At 38.1% G+C, this 23,301-nt stretch overlaps 1 protein-coding gene across 9 annotated transcripts in view; it reads left to right on the top strand.

Moving 5' to 3' along the window:
- Nucleotides 1-1,815: 1,815 nt before the first annotated feature.
- Nucleotides 1,816-23,301, top strand: part of DLGAP1 (DLG associated protein 1) — a 419,465-nt gene continuing 397,979 nt past the window's right edge. For 4 of the 9 annotated variants that reach the window (XM_068671534.1, XM_068671530.1, XM_068671531.1 and 1 more), the window contains exon 1: nt 1,830-2,382. The gene's annotated coding sequence lies outside the window, so the exon portion shown is untranslated. Of the gene's footprint in view, nt 2,383-3,637; nt 3,868-23,301 lie in introns of those variants that run through there. The other 5 variants (XM_068671536.1, XM_068671535.1, XM_068671537.1 and 2 more) reach the window with 3 other exon arrangements.

Below are 23,301 nucleotides of genomic sequence, written 5' to 3'. Positions count from 1 at the left end.
TCTAATTTCAAATTTCAAAAGAAATTTTGTCTACGTCATTTGCTAAAAGTTTGCATGAAGCCCCAAAATGTTATATGTTTTCATCTACTATCTAGTTCTACTAACGTAATCAACATATTAAGTATAAATATTTATGTAGAACTATCACATATAACATGACTAAATCTTCCTTATGACTTCATAACCCTATGGCGGACAAGCTAAATCTTCACATAAATACAGAGAAAAAATGCATAAATTCTACTATGAGGTATACACGTCTTCGTATTTTAAACAACAGATTATGCTGGATTTGAAGATAGTTTGAAAACACTTATCATGATGACAAGTAAGAAAATTTATTCTAATACATGAATTAATCTAGTGTACAGGGTACTGTAGTATGTACAAACGTCAATCAAAAAAAATGAAATTTTCGCTATTTAACTTATTTGCCTGAGTTAGCTCAGATTCAGCATCTGTGTTTCAGTTAAAGAATCAAAAGATCATGTGTATCTTTTATTTTTTATTTTTTTATTTTTTATTTTTAAAAATAAAAGAAGAAGAAAAAAAAGATAAAAGCTTTGGTCTACAATTTATTAGCTATGTAATACTGACTTGATTTATACAACTTTAGTAACAACAAATTTCGTCTTTTTTATTTTATTGCAGGACTTGTGAGAAGTCTCAAAATATTTTATTGTGAACAGATAAGTCTTAGTAAGATGTCCAATCTTTCTAATTGTTTTCTTTTTACACCACCTATTATATCTATATCAAAAATATATATATATAATTATTAATAGATTGACCTTTTTTTTTTTTCCACTCTGTCTGTTGGTTGCTTGCTAATTAACATAATTATCAGTCATCAGAATTTCCTAGACTAGATAGGATTTACATTTGTAATTAAAATGTCAACATCTCTTACTCCTTTCTGTGCCTCCAAGAAATTAGATCTACATCACTCACTGCAAAGAAACAGAAGTGAGTATAACATTATAAATGATATCCCCAACAAAACTTTTCTTCCCTGTCATTTAGGTCTTAAAATAACCCTATTTCTACTAACTTTTAGCACACACATATTACAACTTTTGTACAAAGAATGAAATAGCAAGGATATTTCTCACAGACTTTTCCTGGTCTGGGGCTTTATGAAATCATACTTTGAAAATTGCTAGCATAACCAACTATTGACCTTACATGAATGACTATAAGAATTTGCTCTTTCATGAACTGTACGTCGAAATATATATGTATGTATATTTCTGTAACAACATATGTGACAACATATATGCATGTATATTTCTGTGAATTTTGCACTTCTCGCTTTCCAGTGTCGTAAACTGAAAAATATAATCAAAGGCAACTCACGCAGAGCTTCTCACCAATGCTCATGCCTTCCTGCCACCCCTTGCGCCCTCCTGCCCCACACCCGTGCTACTGATCACTCCCACAGAGAAACTACAAGAGATTTCACTGCCACCACGACCCGCACGCTCCGGGGGTCCCACTGTCATTCCTCCATCAGCGGCTTCTGGGGCAGCCCCGCGTCCCTTGACTCCCGAGCCCCGCTCTCGGAGGGTCGAGACGCTCCGTGCGGCGCCCTCTCCTCCCGGGCGGCAGGGCGGCCCCGGGCGGCACGGCGCGGCACGGCTCGGCGAGCACGGCGCTGGCCTTTCCCCGGAGAGACGCTGTAGCCCCCTTCACAGCGGAGGCCGAGCGGCTGCGGAGCGGCGCGGGCGCGTCGCCGTGGCCTGGGGGCGCTCGCCGGCCAGCGTTATTTATTTATTTATTTTAGAAACGTGGATTTTTTTATTTTTTTTTTTTTCTTCAGCTGATCACCCTTGGCTCGGTCTGCCCGGGGTGCAGCGGAGTCCCCGGGGACAAAGGCCCCGGAGGAGTCTTTTCTGAAGGCGAGTCCTTGGCACTGGGAGGGGAAGGCGGGCGAGAGGGACCGGGGCTGCGGAGTCGCGGGGCAGCTTGCGGTGCCCGGCCGCCGGTAGTAGCGAGCGGCTCCTCCGGTGGTTGGGCTGGGGAGCGCTGGGCTCCTCCTCCTCTTCCCCCCCGAGCCGTGCACAGCCGGGTGTGTGGCTGACTAGTCTCCCCCGTCTCTCTTTTTTTTTTTTTTTTTCTCCATGGGTACACACACCGAGACACGCACATGACAGCACTTCGGTGCAAGAGCCGGTGCATCGCCAGGAGGGCTGTGCTTCCACTCCGGGCACGCACGCATACGCACACACACACGCTGCTGCTGCTGCTGCTGCTGCTGCTGGAAGTCTTCCTACACGGGGATTAGCAGCCGCCTGTCTCTCTCTCTGTCCCTTTCTTCTCCTTTCCTTTGCTTTCTCCTCCTCTCCCTCAAATGCTTGACTGACGGACGGCGGGCATAAAAAGGTAAATGCTTGTGTGTGCTGTTTGCTGACAATACCGACGGGTGATCGTGTTTTGGCAGCGTGCGGCGCGGTACGCCCTCCGCTCGCCAGGCAGGCAGCCTGCCCTCCTGCCGCGCCGGCGGCTGCCGCTGCCGCCGCTCCCCGCGGCTCCCCGGGACTCTCTTCTTGGGGGATCGGGCCGGCTGCGAGAGGTGTCGCTTCCCCAGCCCCCCCCGGTCTGTGAGGCAGAGGTTGCCGCTATTGTGCTCCTGCCACCTCAGACTGGGAGCGTGTGGGAGTGCTTAGCGAAGGTTTCGCGGGATGAAGGGTGCTATTAATTGCCTTGTGCGCGGAAGAGGTCTTTTCGCTTCGGCAGGGAAGCCGTGCATTATTAATCAGGGCTGGAGAGTGGCAACGGGAGGACCAGCCTCACATCGACACCCCCACCCCCCCCCACCCCCCCCCGGTTTGCTGCATCATTCAACTGAATAATTTCTAGCTGGCCTTGCGTTGCGGGGTTTTCATCCCGCCCCCCCCTTCTCCGCGGGTATTTTGGCAGCCACCAGGGATAGTGCCGAGGAGGGCTATCTTCCTTTCCCTGCCCAGGGGGGCGCCCCCTTCCCTGGGGAGCGAGCGAGGCGGGGGCAGTGGCAGGGGCAGCCCCCGCTCCCCGGGGTGCGTGCTCTGTACCCCACCGCCCCACGGGCACCGGGCGGGCTCCACAACTAGTTGTCGCCTGTTGTTCCGGCCGAGTTTGTCCCGTGTCTCTCCTCGGCATGAAAAGAGAAGCACGGTGAATTTTTGCCTCCCCCCCTCCCCTTTATTTTATTTTATTTTTTCTCCCTCCTAGCAAAGCCGAGAGGCGGTGCTGCGCGGTGCATCCCCAACGAGAGAACCGCGGGGTTCACCCGGAGCCGGGCAGCAGCCGCCCGGCCGGGCCGTAGTGGGTGACAAGCCGTACTTCCATTTCCCGGGGATTCCCCAGGCCAGGAGGGATGGGAAGGGAAGAGAAGAGAAGGGAAGAAAAGGCAAGGGATGCAGGCGGCGTGGAGTGCTCGGGAAGCGGAGCTCGGCCATCTCCGGGAGGATGGCAGGGAGGGGGAAGGTCGGGCTCACCGCGGCCCTCCCCAGCCGCTGCCCATCCCTCAGCGAGGGCTCCCGAAGCGCCGGGCAGCCCGGTGTGTGCTTCGAGCGCAGCCCCCCTTCCTGGCCCGGGGAAGCCGGGATAACGGAGAGGTGCCGAGGAGAGAAGCCGGGGAGGCCGGAGCGGCGCAGGTGTAGGCGTTTAGCGGCCAAGAGAGGCGGTGACTGCATCGGCAGCCTCCCGAGGGGGGTTAAAGCGCTCCCGCGGGAGCTGCGGGTCCCCCGCCGCACCGGTGCGCATCGCCCCCAGCGCGCCGAGAGGAGCGGGTGGAGGGACAGGGACAGGGACAGGGACACTCACTGGGATACACACACACCGCCCCGATCCCCTCCGCTCCATCGCGGAAATTGGGCGTTTAGCAAGGTCTGTTATGTAATTATGGCTTTTTGTTGTCATTAAACCCGGCTCAGGATGCCAGCAAGGCAACTGCTGTGGTTTGCTCTTTTGTAAAGCAGGCTGATGCTTTTATTTGATCTCGGAGAAAATGTATGGAGCAGTTTAGCGTTTAAAGGGGTGTACTTCGGTTTTACACGATTGGTTTCAGGTAGTCCCGTTTCATTCATGTTGTTTTCTACACCTGTCAGAGATGTGTAAATGTAATGTTAAAGACAGAAAGAAGGGGAAAAAATAGTAATAGAAGCAAAAACGGTGAGAAACGTCGCTGACAACATGTGAAGCTAGTTTAAAAATGTGTAAGCTCTTAGCATACTTATAAATAAAAGGTAGGTGTGCTTGTAGGCATGGTGTGTGCTCAGCTGGTTATGCTGGAGTGTATTCCAATGTTAATACACCTTTAAAAAGGCAACACTAACTTAAAGTGGTGTGTGGGTCCAGTGTGTGCACTTCAGGTATATCCCCTCACTTAAAAGAGGTGCATTTGATCAGTGTCCATCAATTCAAAGGATCTCAACGGGTCCAAAAGTCCAAACAGTATTCTGAGATAAATTCACTTTTAATAATTATAGGAAGAGTCATTTATTTTAATGGCAACAACACAGTTCTGGATTTTCTTCTGTATAGCTTACTGGTCTGTCTGATATTGTGCATTTCAGAGCTATTGTAAGCTAATGAAAGCATATGAAATGTGTTGTTAATTAGGGAAATAATCAAGTATTTTCAAAATACATGATAAAATAATGTTCTTTCATATATATCTGCCTGAATTTAAGTTGTCTTTCTCACCAGAGTGGCCCATGTTGACTATATATCCTTAATTTGGTGCTCATTCTGGTCTATTTCTTATGAGATTAGCACTCACAAGTATATCAACGTAATCTGTGTTAGATATTGCAATGCTGTCCTTCCTGTAAAGGTGGTGCATCTCAGTGTAGCCTTAGCCAGTGATGTTGCCATCTGGAAATACAGAAAGAACTGTATGAATAATTAATGACCTAGTATAATAAATAGAGTTGATTCCATACCAAGAAGCAGTAGTAAGGAGACTCCACACATATTTATTTATTTTTTCCTCTTGCTGCATTTTTTAATCCTGTCTCATACCATCCAGTAATTCAGGCTTTCACCCAAATTGTAGTAGACAGATACAACACTCTCAGATGGGCATTGCCATTTTAAGAAGAAGCTCAAGGCTCTGGAACATGAAGTAGTTTATTCAACCCTTAATCTCTGTAACCAAACTTAATTTTTACAGCCTCTGCTGTATTATCTCTCAAGATTTAAGAAGGCTATTTTTGTCAGGGGCACATAATTAATACTTGTTCTCCTCTTATTCCAAATTTTGCATTCGTGCATGAAGCTCATCCAAAGAAACCTGAAAAGGGGATCTCCATGGTAACAAGAGAGAGATTTTTCTCCCTCACCATAGGTCAAGACTAGACACCTACCCATTCCTTAACTTATAGCAGCATTCATTGGCACCTTCCTTTTTGTGGTTACATTGTCTGCTGGTGTGTGCTTTTACTGTTGCCTCATGCTTCCAGAGTGCAGCTCTTGAGAATGAAGTGGAAGAGCACAGTCCCTGCCTCTCCCTAGTCTCTCTCTCTCTCTCTCTCTCTCTCTCTCACACACACACACACACACACGCACCCCTGCCCCCTTCACATGCTCCGTATTTGCCTCATATTTCAGAGTTGCTGTACCTATACAATTTGACTATGGGATTTAAAGAAATAAATTGTTTTCACTATCATGGTTTTGACTTGAAGACCTGTTTTGGCTGTGTGTGTAAGATCTGACAGAACCTTACTTCCAAGTACATTTCAGAAGGAAGGGTCGTCATTTCCTTTCTCTCTGTCCCTCTCTTTTATTTGTCTATGTTCTTTTTTGGAGAGAGTTTCTCCTTGGTGTTGCAGAGGTTTTGTATCAATAAAAGCTGTCTGTATCTTTCCCACCAGGGATTAACTTTATTTTGTGAGTCAGTATATAATACCAGGATTACCGTGTAGAGACATTCATGATAAAAAGATCTATTTTGTCCTTACTCTGTCATCACAGATCAATGATACAGATCACTGCTTTCTGGGGTAATTTTTCTTTTTGTGGGTGGGGTGGTTTTGTTATTTGGTTTAGTTTTTATTTTTATTATTTTTTTCCCTGTGTTCTTTCCTTGAAGGACAGTCTGCATAGGCTGTGTCTCAGTCCAAGCTAAGAAGTGAACGCTTTGTTTTCCTGGTGATTCTGTAGTCAGATGTTTAAAACTTTCACTGAGGAATATAACATATTTCTATTCTCCTGTATCTTTCTGTATTTTTATTTTTTTTTTGGCTAAGGTCTCATAAGAGGATAACAAATGACTTTTTTAATGGCTCCCTTAGGCTGCTGGTACACCAGCAGTTCTTTTGCCATTCCCTGTGACATAGCTTGGGATAATTTGAAAACATCTGCTAGAGCAACCATCTTAATATAAGATAGCAGACATCATTTGTCACTGAGCAGTATGTCATTTGTGACTGTAATTGGAAGACAGAGGCTAATGCTGACTTTAGTCTTCTTAACTTGTCTTGCTGGCAGATTGTCTATAGAAACACTTCATAGTGCTTTGAAATCATATACTGTATTTCTACCTTTTTGTATCCCTCTTTCTGAAAGAATTGCCTATGTCATTTGCAAATCTGCTCGGGAGCCATGATAATGAAAGTTAGTACTTTTGTAACCTAGCTTGACATGTAAACCTGTCCTTACGCGTATTTTCAGTGTCTTCAAGTAGATGAAAACCTCTTTTTAAGAGCTGCCTGTATAGCTTTTCCTTTAACTCTTGCATATGAGAAACTTCCAGTCCCTTTCCACATGATGTCCAGTACCTGTCCTGGCAACATTTTAATGACTAACCCTCATCAGATTCACTTTCCTCCCTTTGAAAATTTTACCATCACCTGTAACTAACTGAAGAGATCATTCATCATCTGATTTCTCATACCAAAGAAACTAAGAACTTAAGAAATGGAATTCTAACTGTGTAAAGGAAATGTACAGTTCTAGATTGCTAGAATCCAAGTTTTGATCTTGAGTTGCTGTGTTTTGGGTAGCAAAAGTGTATGGCCAACTCATAAAACTCATAGCCAAAGATGTCAACTGTTAAGGGCAATGTCTTGGATCTAGAAGATAGTGTTTGGTTTTGTTCTTGGTGGTGTTTTTTTGACCTTTATGGTCTAATTTTGAATGTAGGTTGCAATAGCTTGTTTGATTTGTAACAGCTTAAAGGTTTCAGCTTCTTAATGTGTTGAGGTAGTGTCTTTGTTGGATCCAGTCAAAGATTCCTTGAATTTTCCATTCTTCTGCAGCAGGCATAGATGATGTGAGGATCCCACAAAAAATCATGTAAGAATTGTGCTTGAATGTTCATTTCATGCTCCAGGCATAAATAGAAACTGAAGATAGCTGTTTTCAATGCACATCGTGATAGGATAGTAATAGCTGATTTATTTTATTATTTTATTTTCTTTTTAATAAGAGGAAGTGGGAGTTTTCCAGCAAGTGAGTGTGATGCAAACCCTGCTCGTAGAAGCATATTGTGTTCCACTCCTATGGACTACTAGCCTCACCTTCATCGTTGTAATTTCAGTTTTAGTGATGTACATCCCATATTGAAAGTCAGCATTAGGAATTACTCTTGCTACTGTTCTGCTGTTTGTTTGTTTGTTTTTGTTTGTTTGTTTGTTTTTTCTCCTGTCATCAGCAAGAAAGTAAAGATAAGTGGAGATGAAATCCAGGTCTCTGCATGTTCGTAGTGGTCTCACCAGTATTTTTCTATGTATGACAATGCGACAGTTCCTTTCTCCCGTAGAAGTATTGAAAATCAGTATGCTCCAGGGATGTGCAGTGTCTCAGAGATGCCCACAGTACACAAGAATCTTCATCTTCTTTCTGTCCCACAGCTGAAAGAATTTCAGAGTACTTGCAGTGTACCATTCACATAGTGTGAACTTGACTTAATGGTTTGTAGGAGAATGTAGTACCTCATTTTCAGGGTGCTAGAACTGCATTGGTGCAAATGTTTCATAAGGATATCAAAGGAGATTCCTTTTTACCTTCAGTTTTGCATCTTCTGCCTATCTGTTCATCAGCCATAATATTCAGGCATGGTTTAGTCCAATCAAGTTGTCAATGGCTCTACATCAGTTTTACCTGCATGATTTTTTTTTTCTTTTTGACTGCTCTTTGAACTTCAGTAATCTTATTATACAGTCCCATTCTGCAAGAAAATACCATAGCAGATCATTCACCTAGGTGTTCCTTCTAACAGACGTTTTCTTTGCAAAAATGTACTTATTCCTGAATTCATGTACAGTTTTATAAATATTATTGATGAACATCCAAATGTAGCTTTTCAGTAGCATTAGGATGGCAAAGTAGAATAAATGGGAAAAATTCAACCCAGCAAGGAATGAAAGAGGTAGAATTAGGAGGATTCATCTCAATTTATTGTTACTTTGTAGAAATATTGCAAGCATCATGATGTTAAAACAATTACTTCTAAAAATGAAAGCTAATTCTGTCCATGGAAGAACTTTGCAGCCATAACATGTAATACTTAGGGAGACTATTCTAATGATTTTCTGATGGAAATGATCCTACATACCTAGACATACTGGCTAATAGAATTCATAATAAATATGTTCATTGTATAGGTCACTTACTATCAACAGTGAAATAGTGCTAACAGTTGATCAGTGGTACTTTGAAAACCATGCTCTATATATATCACTTTGTGAAATGAAAGTCTTGAGAAGAAAAGTTACAATGGTTGGAAATAACTGTCTCTTCAGTGAAAAAATGTTTTTGTTTTTAAAAAACTAATTATTTTATAATAGGTGTTCAAGGATTAGATATCTACTTAACAAAGTAGACTCAAGAGGAATTACAAACTAAAGATGAAGTTCTCTTTCTCTTTTTTTTTTTTTTTTTTTAAAGGTACTGATACTGATCTTGGGGAAGGCTTCTGCTACTAAATGGTGTTCAAACCATCTTGCTCTTTTATTTCAGAAAGCAGTATCTGTTTTTAATTCCTGGGAGACTACAAGCTTACTTATAGGAAAACTATGGTTACCTCTTCCACTTCATTTTTTTTATTAGTTCATAAAAACACTTCAGAGATGATATTCTTTATAGATCTGTAACAATGCCCATGTAATGCCATTTACAGAATTGAAGCAGCATGGTAGATGAAGAGCAGTTTATTTCGCATTGGGTAGAAGTGCAAGTTAATTTGTACATACAAAAAAATCACCTTTTTTTTTTTTTTTTCCAAACATATAAATCTGTGGTGTTTCTTACTGTGCAATGATGATATGTGGTCTGACTTGTAGAATATATGTTTTTTTGCATTTCTATGCTTAAGGCATGATATAAACTTGCCAACTGGGAGTCTTCATGCTGTATTTTGCAGAGTTGTACAGCTGAATTATATATGAACAAAGGTATTTATGCATGAAAAAGATCATTTGTTTGCTGTGTAATACACTAATAATTACTCAGTCAAGGGGCAAAACCAACAGTGGGAAGCCTGTGAGACCACTTGTACATCACAAATAATATGATGAGCTCAGTGAAAAGGACTGTTCCATACATATGGTTAAGTTATTGCATTCTGTTTTTGAGTATAGAACATTTGCAGCAGAAAGGATATCTTTAGAAACTAGGACCAGGGCAGATGGGGCCAGGGAGAGCAGGGGGAAGGAATAATTTGCACATTTTTCAAAACATATCTTAATACTTACCTTGTCTCAATCTACCAGTGATAAATAAATGCCAGTCCCACTTACTACAGATTTGTGTGAATAAAACTTGCACAGTTAGTAACAAGATCAGAAGTACATGAAAAGAAAACACAACACAAAGTTCTGCAGTATTCTAGTACTTTGGTCATTCGCAAAACAGATATTACGTAAAGTACTTCTAAAATCAGTGCTACATGCTGCAAAATAATTAATCTCTCATGTTAAATTACCTTCCAGACGACATTTCTGACAAACCAAGTCAAAATATGAGAGCATACTTGAGTTTTTGACCTGATCCTGTGGTCTTTACACTGACTGGCATTTCAAACATCAATGGCAGGAACAGGTTGCTTGCCTTGTAAAAAGCTGTATGTGTTTTTAATGTTGAGCAGCAATTGGTCAAGGCTGTATTAGAGAGTTTATTTTATAAGGATAAATGCTTAAATGTGGTGCCAACACTTCTGTATGTTATGCTTGTGGAGCCCTTCTAAAATATTTGCTTAGGGATTAAATGAAAATCATAGTATTTCTATGGGACCTGAAAGAAATTAATTACATTGTGTTTCTTTATTCCAAATTTCTGGTGCCTCCATGACAACATGCAATAGAGCATGGTGAGAGAAAGACAGGTTCACCTTGGTACTTCAGTTTATTTTGGAATTAGAAAGACAACTTTTGTCCACAATGAGAAGAAAACTGGGGACTTCTGTGCCATTATAATCAGGTTTCTGGCAGAGAAGAAACAGCTAAACTTGCTTTTTGCTGTTCAACTAATCCATAGTTCCCTACATGAAATGCTTCAGGACCAAAAATTATTACACTGTTTTCCCAAGGATTTATAGAATAACAGGATATCCCACAAGGATCATTGAGTCCATCTTCTGAATCCACACAGGGGTACATAAAAATCAGACCATATGTCTGACAGTGTCTTCCAAATACCTTTTGAATTCTGGCAGAGTGTTGTGACTCTACATGAAGAATGTTTTCCTAACATCCATGTGAACCTTCCCTTTCCTTAGCTGGGAGGAACTTGCAAGGATCAGTGAGCCCAAGCCCAGCTCCACACAGGACTACCCAAAACTCATGTCTGAGAACATTATCCAAACACTTAATGAATTCTGGCAGGCTCAGTGCTGTGATCTCTGCCCTGGGAAGCCTCTCCCAGTGCCCAACTGCTCTCTCAGTGAAGAACCTTTCCCTAACCCCCAGACTGACCCTCCCCTGTCCCAGCTCCATGCCATTCCCTTGGGTCCTGTTGCTGTCCCCAGAGAGCAGAGCTCAGCGCCTGCCCCTCTGCTCCCCTCAGGTAGGCTGTAGGTTGCCATAAAGCAGTTGCCTCAGTCTCTTCTGCTCTGGGCTGAACAAACCAAGGGACTTCAGTTGCTTCATGTACATCTTGTCCTCCAGACCCTTCACCATCTTCTTAGCCCTACTTTGGACACACTAATAGTTTTATGCTCTTCTTACATTGTGGCAACCAAAACTGCACTCAGCATGTGAGGTGAGGCCGCTCCAGAGCAGAATGGGACAATCCCTTCATTTGACAAGCTAGCAACACTGTGCCTGATGCACCCCAGTGTAGTGTTGGTCCTTTTGGCTGTCAGGGCACGCTGTTGGCTCATATTCAAGTTGTTGACAACCAGAACCCCCAGCTCCCTTTCTTTAGGGCTGCTATCCAGCCTCTTGTCCCCCTGTGTGTTCATACAGCCAGGGTTGTGCCATCTCTGATGCAGAATCTGGCACTTTCTCTTTTTAGATTTCTTTCTTATACCCTCTCTAAGAGCAGAAGCACATCAAACTAATATGTAGGAAAGCCCACAACTGCAAATCTGATTTGTTAAATGGTCCAATACTGTTATTCTATGATGCTGTTGTGTTAATTTTGGTGTTAAATACAGTACAAATCCTGCAAATGTTATACATGCAGCTTCCCATGATCTGTGTGAGATAGGTCCCTGATGCCAGAAGCAGAGGTTTAAATGAAGGTTATTACAGGAAAGCCTGGTATTTCATTTCATTTTATGCAAGGTTAAAGATAGCAACTAATAAACTGGTCATGGATTTTCACTTGGTTCAAATGTGGCATCTTTTAAAATTTGTTTTTATAAAAAATTGGCATAATACATTAGTTAACTACATGACAAGCAATTAAATATTTGATCCACCAGACCTAGTTTAGTTTCTAGTTTCTCTTGCCTTACAGGACCACAGTATACAGAGTCCCTGCAGCTGACCTAGACATTAATTTGAACAATTGCTGAAAGAAATATTGTTCTGGTTTTGAGTGGTTTGTTTTGGTTTTAATTTCTTACATTCAAAATTGAAGGCAAAATTGAATGTTGATTCCAATGTTGTGGGTACATGTTAATCTTGTGCTATTATAGAATCTAAATTATTTCAGCTATATTTGTTGGTATATATCTTGCCTTAAGATATATACCAACAACAGTAAACTGTTGCAATACTCATCTTCCATATCTAGTTCATGGTGGCATGATAAATGTGGACTACCTCTACAGGCTTACATATGCTTTGAATTTATATTTGATCTTTTGTGAGGGGTTTTATTCCTCAACCACAGGGAGGATAAAAGTGAGTTCCTTTTTAAACTCCCTTATTTTTGACATTGGTGTCTTCCCTGCTCTTCTGGAACTCAGTGTATTGTGGAAAAGGCTGAAGAGAAGCTGAGACTAGCTATTCAGACACAAGTCAGTTTAAGGTGTTTTGTTTTGTTTTCTTTCTGGTGGATCAGTGAGGAACTTGAGGAGGAATTCAGAATTCCTCTGGAAGTTCTTAAAGGTAGAGAGAGCACACCTCATTCTCACCTCAAGGCTGAATCTGAACCGTTTATGTCCATTGGATTATCCCAAGAAAAAGAATTTATAGACCTGCTAACTCAAATAAGCAGTAGAATTCCACAACACCCCTGTCAGATATACAGTGCACACTCAACTTAGTTCCGTGCATGTAGTAGACCTGCCTAGTGTGCTTCTTGGTGAGTATGTTATTGCACAGTTTTTCTGTGTAGTCAGTGACTGTTCAGAATTTCTGGATACCAGAGGCACAGTTAACTGAACTCATATTTTCAATTTTACTAAACAGCACTTTGGCAATGGTAAAGGAAATAGTATTTTTAAACAGTTTACTCTGTGTAGATATGTGCCCTGTGCAGATTGTAAATAACCAATACATTATTTAGTATATCATGATGTATGGCTGAATAAATAAATAAAATTTGACAATGATAGGACTGTACCACAAAATATAATATGATAAAGCCTTTTCCACCTCTAGCAGAGTTCAGTTATTTATTACTGCAATTTGGTTTCATGGATATGATTCACTCTATTTTAGTGGATACAAGCAAATTGGTTTACATTTGTGTACTAAGTTGTAACTCAAAGTTGAATGCATACTTCACATGATACTGAAATACTTAAAACTTTACAGAATAAAACGTGTTTACTTAATTTTCATAAATCCATACAAAGAAACTCTTCAGAGCATATACTTTTTAAACAGTCTTCAGCCAAAGTTTAATTTGGCAAGAGAAGAGTTCATTGAATTTCAGTGACAAACCATCCATTGTTATTGTCTGGAGCCAAATTGGGCCCTCCCTTTGTTAGATGCTGAAACTTGCATCTAACCTAAATATTCAATTGCTTTCATGTTTGTTCATCTTTAGTATAAATTGTTCTAAGGTGAGCTTCCTGCTGTGTGTTTTCTGGAAGACAAATTTAGCCATAGTATTTACAAACAAATTGTTTAAATGATCAGTATGTGCACTGACCATCTTATCTGTTTAAAATAGTTAAATAAAGACCAGAAAAAATCATTTTGCTTCCCTCCTTAAATTTGTAGTTTAGTCATGGATTGTTGCTCACAACTTTATGGAATCAAGTAGTCCTTTCCTAATAGATTCCGTTATTATCTTTACAATGTACTATCTAAAGTAAATTAATTCAGTGAAATCTCAGTAGGGATAAGTTTCAGTATGTGATGGAAAATTAAGTGTAACAATTATAATATTAGCTGTTATTTTGATAAGCATTTTTAAGTTTATGTGGAGATATTTTAAGAAGTAGGATTAACTTTGTTGTATTTATTGCTGGGCCAAATACTTTTTGAAAGTAGGATGAAATTAGTCATGCTTTATCTAATAACTACTTTAAATAAAATTCATTAGTTGTGCCTAATGAATAAATAGGGAATTAAAACAAATATAATACTCTATAAAGGAATACTCAAAACTATATATTTTATCAAAGTAGACCAGATTTTGTTCCCTTTTGTTTGCCAACTCAATAGCATTAACAGGAAGCAGAAATATATTTTCAGTAGAATTTATCTCAGTAGATGCAAAATGCATCTATTGGAATTGTGACTGGTGTGCTTACAGGGAGATAAGTGGGATGAAAAGAGGCATGGATTTGATTTAATGCTAGATTCAAGGAGGTATAAGAGTAAATACATACAGCAAAGTGAAAAACTGTTTGTTATCTAATTACCTTCTTTGTTGTTGTTTTTTTTTTTTTCCTTCTGGCATTTAGAAATTGTAAATTTTTGCCTCACATGGTACTATTTTATTTTAACCAACTTTTTTTTTTTATCACTTGGATAGTGAGGTATATGACAACTGGGAGGAAAAAAAAAGCTGAATTCAGTACTTCTGAGAGCTTTGATAGTCAATTAAGTAAATATTTAAATTTTAGTGCCTTAATGTGTCATGCATATGGCATAAAGGCATAAAGCCTTAGACTGGGATAAAGAAATAATAGAATGTTTGGAAGAAGTGTCTTGTGTAATGACTATCATAATCAGCAAATCATTTGTATACTGGCCATAGTAAGTAGATTTAGATGAGATAGATTTATTTTCTCCTCAGCAACTAATAAAGTATTGGCAACCCTCTTGTTGTAAAGGAAAAAAAGTCACTATTTATCTTGTATCACACTCTTGTCAAGGTATTGAATTTGAAGGGAGTCTGTTTAATAAAAAAAAAAAAAAGAATATATTGTTCTGAACAATAGAAGATCACATTAAATTGAAGTAATACAAATCATTTCTGCGATTTCTTTGCTAGCTTATTAATGAATGAACACTTAGTTCAAATTAATTTTATTACATTAATAATGAAACTGTATAAAAAAGGACAAAAATAAAAATATTTACATTGACATATATTAAGAGTAAATATTTAAAACTTTAAATGATATCTATTCCAAATGAATTTCACATTTCAGAGTTGATAAATAAGCTTTTCCGATAATTTCAGACCACATCTAATAATAATAATGAAAATGAAATAGTTTGAAACAACAAAGATAGTGCTAAACAAACCATAACACTCTTTATATTCTGTAATTATCTGATAGGTTAAGTCCATTGAGATTAAATATGTCATAGTACTAAATTATAATTAATTGCCCATTATATTTTGTCAACAATTTAAATTTAATTTATTTATATTAACTTTTCAAAGTTTCCTGTAAGGTCGAACAGTACTACAAGATTTCAAATCATAAGGGATTCTGATAAGATACTACCCTATGATTTAAATGGGTCCAAATTTCAACATTTTCAGTAAGGTGTTTTTTTTTTTGTTGCTGTTGTTATATATATATATATACATATATATATATATCATATATATATGTGTATATATGTATGTATATGATATATACATACATATATGTGTGTATATGTGTATATATATATATATAAAAGGCATCAGTGTAATATAGTCTGGTGGAACCTTTAAAGTGTATATATGAAGTTTTGTATTTTGAATTGCTAAAAAATGTCTTGTGGTTTAGCAATCCATAGGACCCTGATTCAATACTCATGGAAATCATTCACTCACACTGTGAATGTAATGTGTATTACATTCTGTGTCTTAAGTAGGGTTTGGACAGTGTCAATACATAAGTACAAAGATCACACCTCCTTTTCTTTGTAGACCTGTTGGGTTATTGGCAGTTCAAAATATTACCACCTAATTGCTACTAATACTTTTCTTCTTCACACAGTTTCTTTGAAAGACAGACCTTTTACTGACACCTGGTCTCCTTTGTATTTTGCTAGTACTTGTGGTTTTCTTGTCATGGTGTCAAGTATGTGTGCAAAAATGATGCTTTTAAATGGGAGGAAAAGTTTAAATTTTAAAAGTTTTAAACACAGGTTTAAAAGTGTGTGCATGTATATGTATAACTGAAATCCCAGTTCAGATTTGACTTTGTATATTATAGCCAGATATTGCAGGTTTCTTTCGAAGGAAAAGTTAATCCCCACCCAGGAAACCTGTATGTGGCCTATATATTACCTTTGGCTCATGTTAGACATAATTTTAGGACTTAACAGAGAAGTAATACATGAGACCAGCTAAGCTGACAGGAATTTTGCCCACAGAGTGAACACTGGCTGTTATAGGCTAAATGATGAAAGACTGAGACACTATTTCTCCTACTAAGGATTTATAGTAGTTAAGACTGTCAAGGTTGTTTCTGTGTCAATTACAGTTCCAGAGGTGAGAAGTCAAACTGCCTTTCAAGACAAGTTTTTCTAATTAGAGTAATGAATATTTTATTAATATTCCATTAGTTGTACATGATAATTGTTCGCTGATGGGCTGTCAGTTTTGGCCACATGCAGAATAAGATCACAGACAAAATTTTATGTTTTTATGCCTTTGTCAACTTTGATTCCCATCACTGGTTAGCCTTACGCATATGTGCTGTAATATTTTAGAAATAAATTTTTTCTGTAAATCTGTTAAACGTTGCTATGCGTCTCCTTTGTAGGTCAACGCACTTGCTTTGTTTAACATTTCATCAGAGTTGTATGCTTTGACATTCACTAGATTGCAATTGCAGGGCATAACTTTACCATTCAGGGAAATATAGTTCATGGGGAAAATCACAATCTACTAATGGTCAATAAATAAAAATCGGGAAATACAGTAACTTCATAGAATTACAGTGAGAAAACTTCTATCTTTTGACTTCTAGAGGTTAAAAATATTTCCTGAAAATAAGAGGTGTTGTAGAGATATGTGCAATTAGTGCTCAGAATCCTAGAGTTGATATATCTCTCTGAGGGTGATTATTGCATTCAGCTTAGTTTTGCAACCTGAGAGTTTACAGTGCTTGCCTGTAAACTCATGTGCTTGCCTCATGGTCTTCACCTTTCAGAGCTGTTCTGGAACTTGCTGTTGTCTGTGGAAAAGAGGCATATTAAAGGGAGGATAAAAAGTTGTAAGGATTGCATACTACAAGTTGCACAGAAGAATACTGGAAGAGCGGACAGACTCCTCGCTTTTCCTTGTATTGTTTCCTCCTCATACTAGCTCAAAAGACCATTTTATTATTACAGCCTTTACATACGGTTGAAACCATGTGTCATGGAACAAAAATGAAGTTTTCTTACACAGCTGAAGAAAAGAAACCTAATTGATGTTGTCATATGTGCTTACGTGGGCCATATGTTAATTACCCATTGTTGGAAAGGAAAATAGATGCATGCCAACTATGTGTGTGCATGCTACAGTGTGTACAAAATCAATTTCTGTATTTGAATGTTTAATCCATTCTGCACTAAAATTAATGTTTTGTTTTGTTTTGTTTGTTTGTTTTTCCCACCTCTTTTCATCCTGGAATGCTTTATCTGTATTAAATACTGTGCTTTTCAGTAAAACAAATTATTCCTTTTCTGTTTATTAGTATCATATAGATAAGCAAAGAAGTTAAGAACTATAATGCAAAGCTAACAACCTGTTGTAATAGCAAATGGATAAGTAGCTGTACCGGCCTGTGTTATTCTTTCTGTGGTCCAAGTTCAAATCTGAGAGAAGAGCTTTGCAATTAGCCTTTGTAAATACTAGATGACAAGAGAGGAGGGCTTTAAGACTTGAGTTTTCTGGGCTCCACTCCAAGTTCTGGAATGAAATATACTTCAGTGACTGCATATCTTCCTGCCCCTGTCTCATCTGTCTCCCCTAGCCTGACTACTTTTTCTCCTCATCTTGACTCATGTTCCTTCTGTGTGCACTACGCTTCTTTCTCCACGCCTCCCTTTTTTTCTTTTTTTTTTTTTCTTTTTGTATTGTGCTGAACACTACTTCTGCTTTCTCTTCCACTCTTCCATAAAGCTATAAACAGTGTCTTTATATCTTATATTTAATATTCATGCAGTTATGTCTTATTGAACAGCAATAAGCAATAAGAGAAGGGCTGTTGTCCACCTGCAAACTGAGGTATGTACAGTGGTTGATGCCAAGGCGGGGAGGATGACCTTGGGAACTAACATACAGAGATTTCTAACATTACTGTTGTTGGGTGACATGGAAACAGCAATTTCCAAAGGCTACCTTCTTATATTTTTCCAAGGTTTTAAGCCAAAACAACCCTGCTGTTTTATGTTTAAGAATTGGAGTGGTAGTTTTTTCAGTGAAATATTTTTATGGATTTAACAAGCAAATCACTTTTTTTAACTCTTTTTTCCAGAAGTGTCTTAGTGGCTGTTCTGAAAACTTTCAAAAACTGTCTGAATAGCTCAGATATTTTTCACAGTTTGTTTGTAACTCAGATTATTTCAATTTACTGATTTGAACAATTGTGGATGAAAGATTAAACCAGATCTCAGATCAGGGCTGTCTGTGATGGTACCTGGGAATGAAGAGTTATGAGCAACTGCCATTTAAGGTGGGTTTGCTGTTGTCAGGAGAGTTTGGTTTACCAGGAGCAACTTGGTAGGGTCTCATGTGATGGCATGAATCAGTGCCACTCCTGTGGAGCTGTTCTCCACCACAGTCTAACTCAGATGTAGATGGTGCTCACTATGCACAGGAAATGGAAATCAGCAAATACTACTGAGAAAGTACTTTGACAGATACGGCAGAAGGAGGAACATGGCAAGGAAGGGCAAAACTCCTCAGGTTATTGTTAACAGGAGTTACCAGGATTTTTATACAAGAACTTTGTATGGCAGTGAGCCAAGAGACTTAGATCCTAACAGAAAAGCAATTAAGATCGTTCTGGGAAAAGATCACATAATTGCTCCAAAAAGGACTCTTAATCAGAAAGACAAAGATGACCTGAGAAATCAACTGTGCTGAAATGCATATTCAAACAGGTATTCCCAGCATCTGAGGAAATTTTACTTTAAACATATATACAACATTTACTCTGTGAGATACTGGAAGAAAACTGCAGTAGTTACTTCCTGTACTGTTAAGAGTAAACAGACCTTATGATGGAAGCGTTTGTAATTCAAGAGAGGATTCAGTGGATGGATTTCCGCTTGAAGAGAGACACAATAAATGTTACTAAATACTACCATTTCCTAGCGGAATTGGATTGGGGAGGCTGTAATAGTGCCTAAAATGGTAAAGAAGCAAATTACCTGCTTCCAGGTTCTGCAGTTTATGCCAGACTTGACTGCAGTGAATGCATTAATCATTGGATGATATTCCAGCTTCCAGTTTTTAACTTTTGATGCAGAAGGATTATCTTTTTGTTTTAATTCCTACTAGAAATGTAGTTCTTTTTAAGTAATGTTGTCTTAGGTCTGTAGCTAGTAGTAGCTTCGTGCCCTGATAGATTTCCTCAATTTTTCCAGCTTAAAGCTTAATTTGTAATATTTAGTTAATTTTTATCATTTTTTTCTCTATATATGTATTTGTAATCTTCTTGAAATGGCTTTAAATAAAGAATTTAAAGTTTGCCTTTTCCTTTAACCATTGGAATTTGGACAGAAACATTCATTCACTTGATTTGATCAGATCTTTGCTCCTTAATGGAATGAAATCAAATGTAATATAACCTTAGCTTCTATATATAGAGTGAGTAATGATATACAGAAATTGTTTTCACCAAAATTGAATGTATATTCTCATTGTTTTATATTTTTCCATTAAAATTATCTGTACAAAAGCCATGTATGTTGCTCATGTTTTAGAGGCCTCTTGATAGAGATTGCAGTTCATTCTGTTGCTAATAATAAACTGTTTTCTTCCCATCTGCACTATAAAAATGTTATTAATTCTCAGTATCACCATATTCCTCAAGTCATATTCACAATTAAAAAACTATTATAATGGTGACACCATACAGTTTTGTATTTTAATGTCTGAGATGAGCTAATATTTCCCACATTCTAAGGCAAATATGGTTGTATATTGTGTGTGGGAAATTATTTGTGCATACCTGTATTTTAAATGCTCACATCTTTATGCCATATAAGTACTGCATCTTAGAGGATACTGAACAGCTAGCTATTCAGCTGACAGTCCAGGAGGTATTGCTGTCCCACAGAGAGAGGACTGAATTACGTCTTTTGGTTTAGGCTTTATCTGGATTTCTATTTTTTGTTGTGTGGGAGAGGATATGTGTTTTTTTTTTCTTCTGTAACAGACAGCCCAGACAGTCCTGATAGATGTTTCAAAGTCCTGAAGTAGATGTTTCAAAGAACCAGTTCCTGTCTGGTTAATTACATCATTGTAATGTGTTACTTATTTAAGTGTCTTACTACAGAATCTTTTTTCTACAGAGCTTAGAGGTTACCTCTTAATTTGTCTATTTCTATTATCTGTGGGTGTGGCAGTATCTCATCATTGCAACAGAGGGAAATCAGTTAGCTTTGTTTTCCTTGATGTTAAAAATGTTGCATTAATAAGCTGATATTTTAACAGTATTTGGTTATGAACTGATTTATAGAGGATTAAACTACACTCTTGCTGAGAATAAATGGATTTTATGCTTCAGCAATTAATGCAAAATTAATTTAATCTGACAGATGCTAGCATGGGCTTCAAAAAGATCCAAATCAAGTACCTCTGTGATCATTCTGGTAGTTCCTTTGTGGCACTGAAATTATTGTTATTTCATAATCGCATATTGTTAAGGGCCATAAATAAGTTAACATTGATCATTTTATATCAAAATAAAGTCTGAATATTTAATACTCCTGTGTCTCTCATATAGTTATGAGGGTCTTCTGCAAAAAAATATGTTGTGAAAATTCTTGCATATTAAATAACTACATGGAAATTATGACCTATTTTCTGAACCTATTCAGAGTAAATGATAAGATGTGAAAACACATTTGGAACTACTGTAGGAAAATGGTTTGTTACAGTTTTTCATTACAGTAGCTGCATAATGACAGTCTTGAGAGAAAATTGGTATACAAATATTCCAGAGATTTGTTGAAATTCAATGTATCCCAACTTCTCTGCTATTTGAAGTGTTTATATCCTGTATTTTCTTCTGTAGACCTTTTTCCAGCAATGCTTCAAGAAGAATAATGACTTGGGTTTTACAACTACTGAGTACAGAATCACAAAGAATAATTATTTTTCAGTACAGAGGTCAGTAAAGATGAACAGTCCCACAGACACCCTGGAGTATTAAGCAGAAAAATATTTTTTTCTATGAATGTACGTTATCACACATATGATAATACTGTTTCTTTTATAAGCATTTGACTGTTGGAGATAACTTTTGTATTATGTTGTTTACATTTAATAACTTTTTAGACTTGATAATGTAGATTTTTCTAGTCAGCTGTGACCTAGATTAAAGCACACCAGAACAATATTGCTTTTATTGCAAGCCATGGTGGCCAGAGGATACTGCACGAAGAACACTGTATTTGGTAGCTGGAAGTTCACTAGTTCTCTCCTTTCTCTCACTCTGTGAAGGTTTTGATTTCTTATGCTCCTAAGGCACAGTACCAAGGGGTTTTCATCTTAGACTTAGCAAAAGAAGCTCAGTTTATTTGGTGAATTAGTGGATGAAATATCAGAATGACAAATAGTCAAAGTTATGCTGCTCATTTGGGAGAGGAGATCTGGGTTCTGGCTACATACTGATATACAAATTGCTAATTATTTTAAAATAAGCACAATATGTGACTTGATATGTACATTTAATGGGCAACTCCATGCCTTTTATCTAACACTGATTTTAGTGACCCTCTAAATTCATTCCTTGTTAGGCCATCAGGAGTTTTTAATGAAGAAAATAAAATATGCAAATTTTATAGCTTCAATTTATGTTGCAAATTTGTGTATGTGTACATACGTGAAAGTAACAAAATCCACATACAGAAAGATGCATTCTCTTTCAACATGTATAGACCTATGTTTGGATATTTTAGGATTATGTTAGATCAGAATGAGGTTTTTGTGCCACTCCATCTATTTCTGTGGAGGTGCTCAGGAAAAAGAGGGATAGTAAGTCTGTCTCCATTTTCTTAGATACCTTGCAATTCTGTGATTTTTATCTAATTTTAGTTGATATCCATCTCATTGTAGTGTCAGTTCTTAAGACTGATTGGTATTGGTGCCACCTTGAAGAAAACTATGCCTCTTGCCCCTAAGTATTGCTACCCTCAAAGTTATAACTAAGTAGAAAACTTAACCCAACAAAGGCTGTAATAGGTATATGTACATATACCTGTCATATATCTGTATACTTGGACAAAAGACAGAAGAGTGCTTATTAAACATACAACTATGTAAAAAGATTTAGTTAAAGTTTTGGGTTGTTTTTTGATTGTCTGTCAAACCACACTCCATAAATCTCCTTGGCTTATTTAGGCTAGTGTACTCTATTTTTCTAAAAGCCTTGCTGACAACCGCAATAAAATACATGGCACAGACATCTTCAGATATGTCAGTGACCCTTTTCAGAGTGATTGTGGGCTCCCTGTGGAGGCTAGTGAGACAGTAATCTGAAGATCATCTTCCTCTCCGTTGTTGCTCAGGTGTCCTACAGGTATAAGCAAAATACCTGTAGGACAGGTATAGATAAATAAATAAGGAGATAAAAGGAAAGTTTTGCAGTTCTTGATTAGTGTAAAACCATCAGTGACCTTCTTGCAGACAAGGACTTTGAGATGTTGAAACAGCTTTACCTCCCCATATTACTTCACTAGGAGCCAGACTTTCTGTCAAAATTAGACAAATTCAATTAGATTTTCCAAATATTAATTAAATTCATCTAAGTTTTCTGTATTACATGTTATTACATCTGTTTTGCTTAATGAATAGTAGTTGGTGTTTCTTAAAGGACACATTTTCTTGATAAATTCTGTGTATGTTTATAGACTGCAATGGTCTTCTAAAGGAAATTTTTACATGAATCAGATTATTACAAGGTTGGCAAAGTTAGGCTTCCTCTTTCACATAACTAGCAGAATTTGGTCTAGTATGCTTTTTTTTCTTTTTTTTCCTAAAGAAATTGCTCCCCAAAGGTTTTTATGAACTGCTGAACAAGAAATTTCCGCTCCCTTTTGGGTAATAATCACTTTTAACTTCATGCATTGAAAGAGACATACAACAGAATGTATTGACCTGAGAGGTTTATGCTGACTGAAGAATAATCTACTTCAACACTTAAAGCAAAAAATAAACTGTGTTGCTCAGCAAAACATCAACGCAAGACAGTGAATGTAAGGCTTCCAGATCCCAGATCTAATCCTTTGGTAACTCTAAATTTCTCAGATTCTGAAATTAGGAACAGCTGTCTTGATCTGTTGCTTCCATGTTGGAGCTATCAGAAAGACTCTTACAGCCAGATAGTAAATTTTACCTAGTACTTTTTTTTTTTCCTAGTTT

The sequence above is a fragment of the Anas acuta genome, chromosome 2 (genome assembly GCF_963932015.1).
Source record: "Anas acuta chromosome 2, bAnaAcu1.1, whole genome shotgun sequence".
Taxonomy (NCBI): Eukaryota; Metazoa; Chordata; class Aves; order Anseriformes; family Anatidae; genus Anas; species Anas acuta.
The sequence above is the reverse complement of the archived record's forward strand: the minus strand, read 5'-3'. Positions and strand labels throughout refer to the sequence as shown.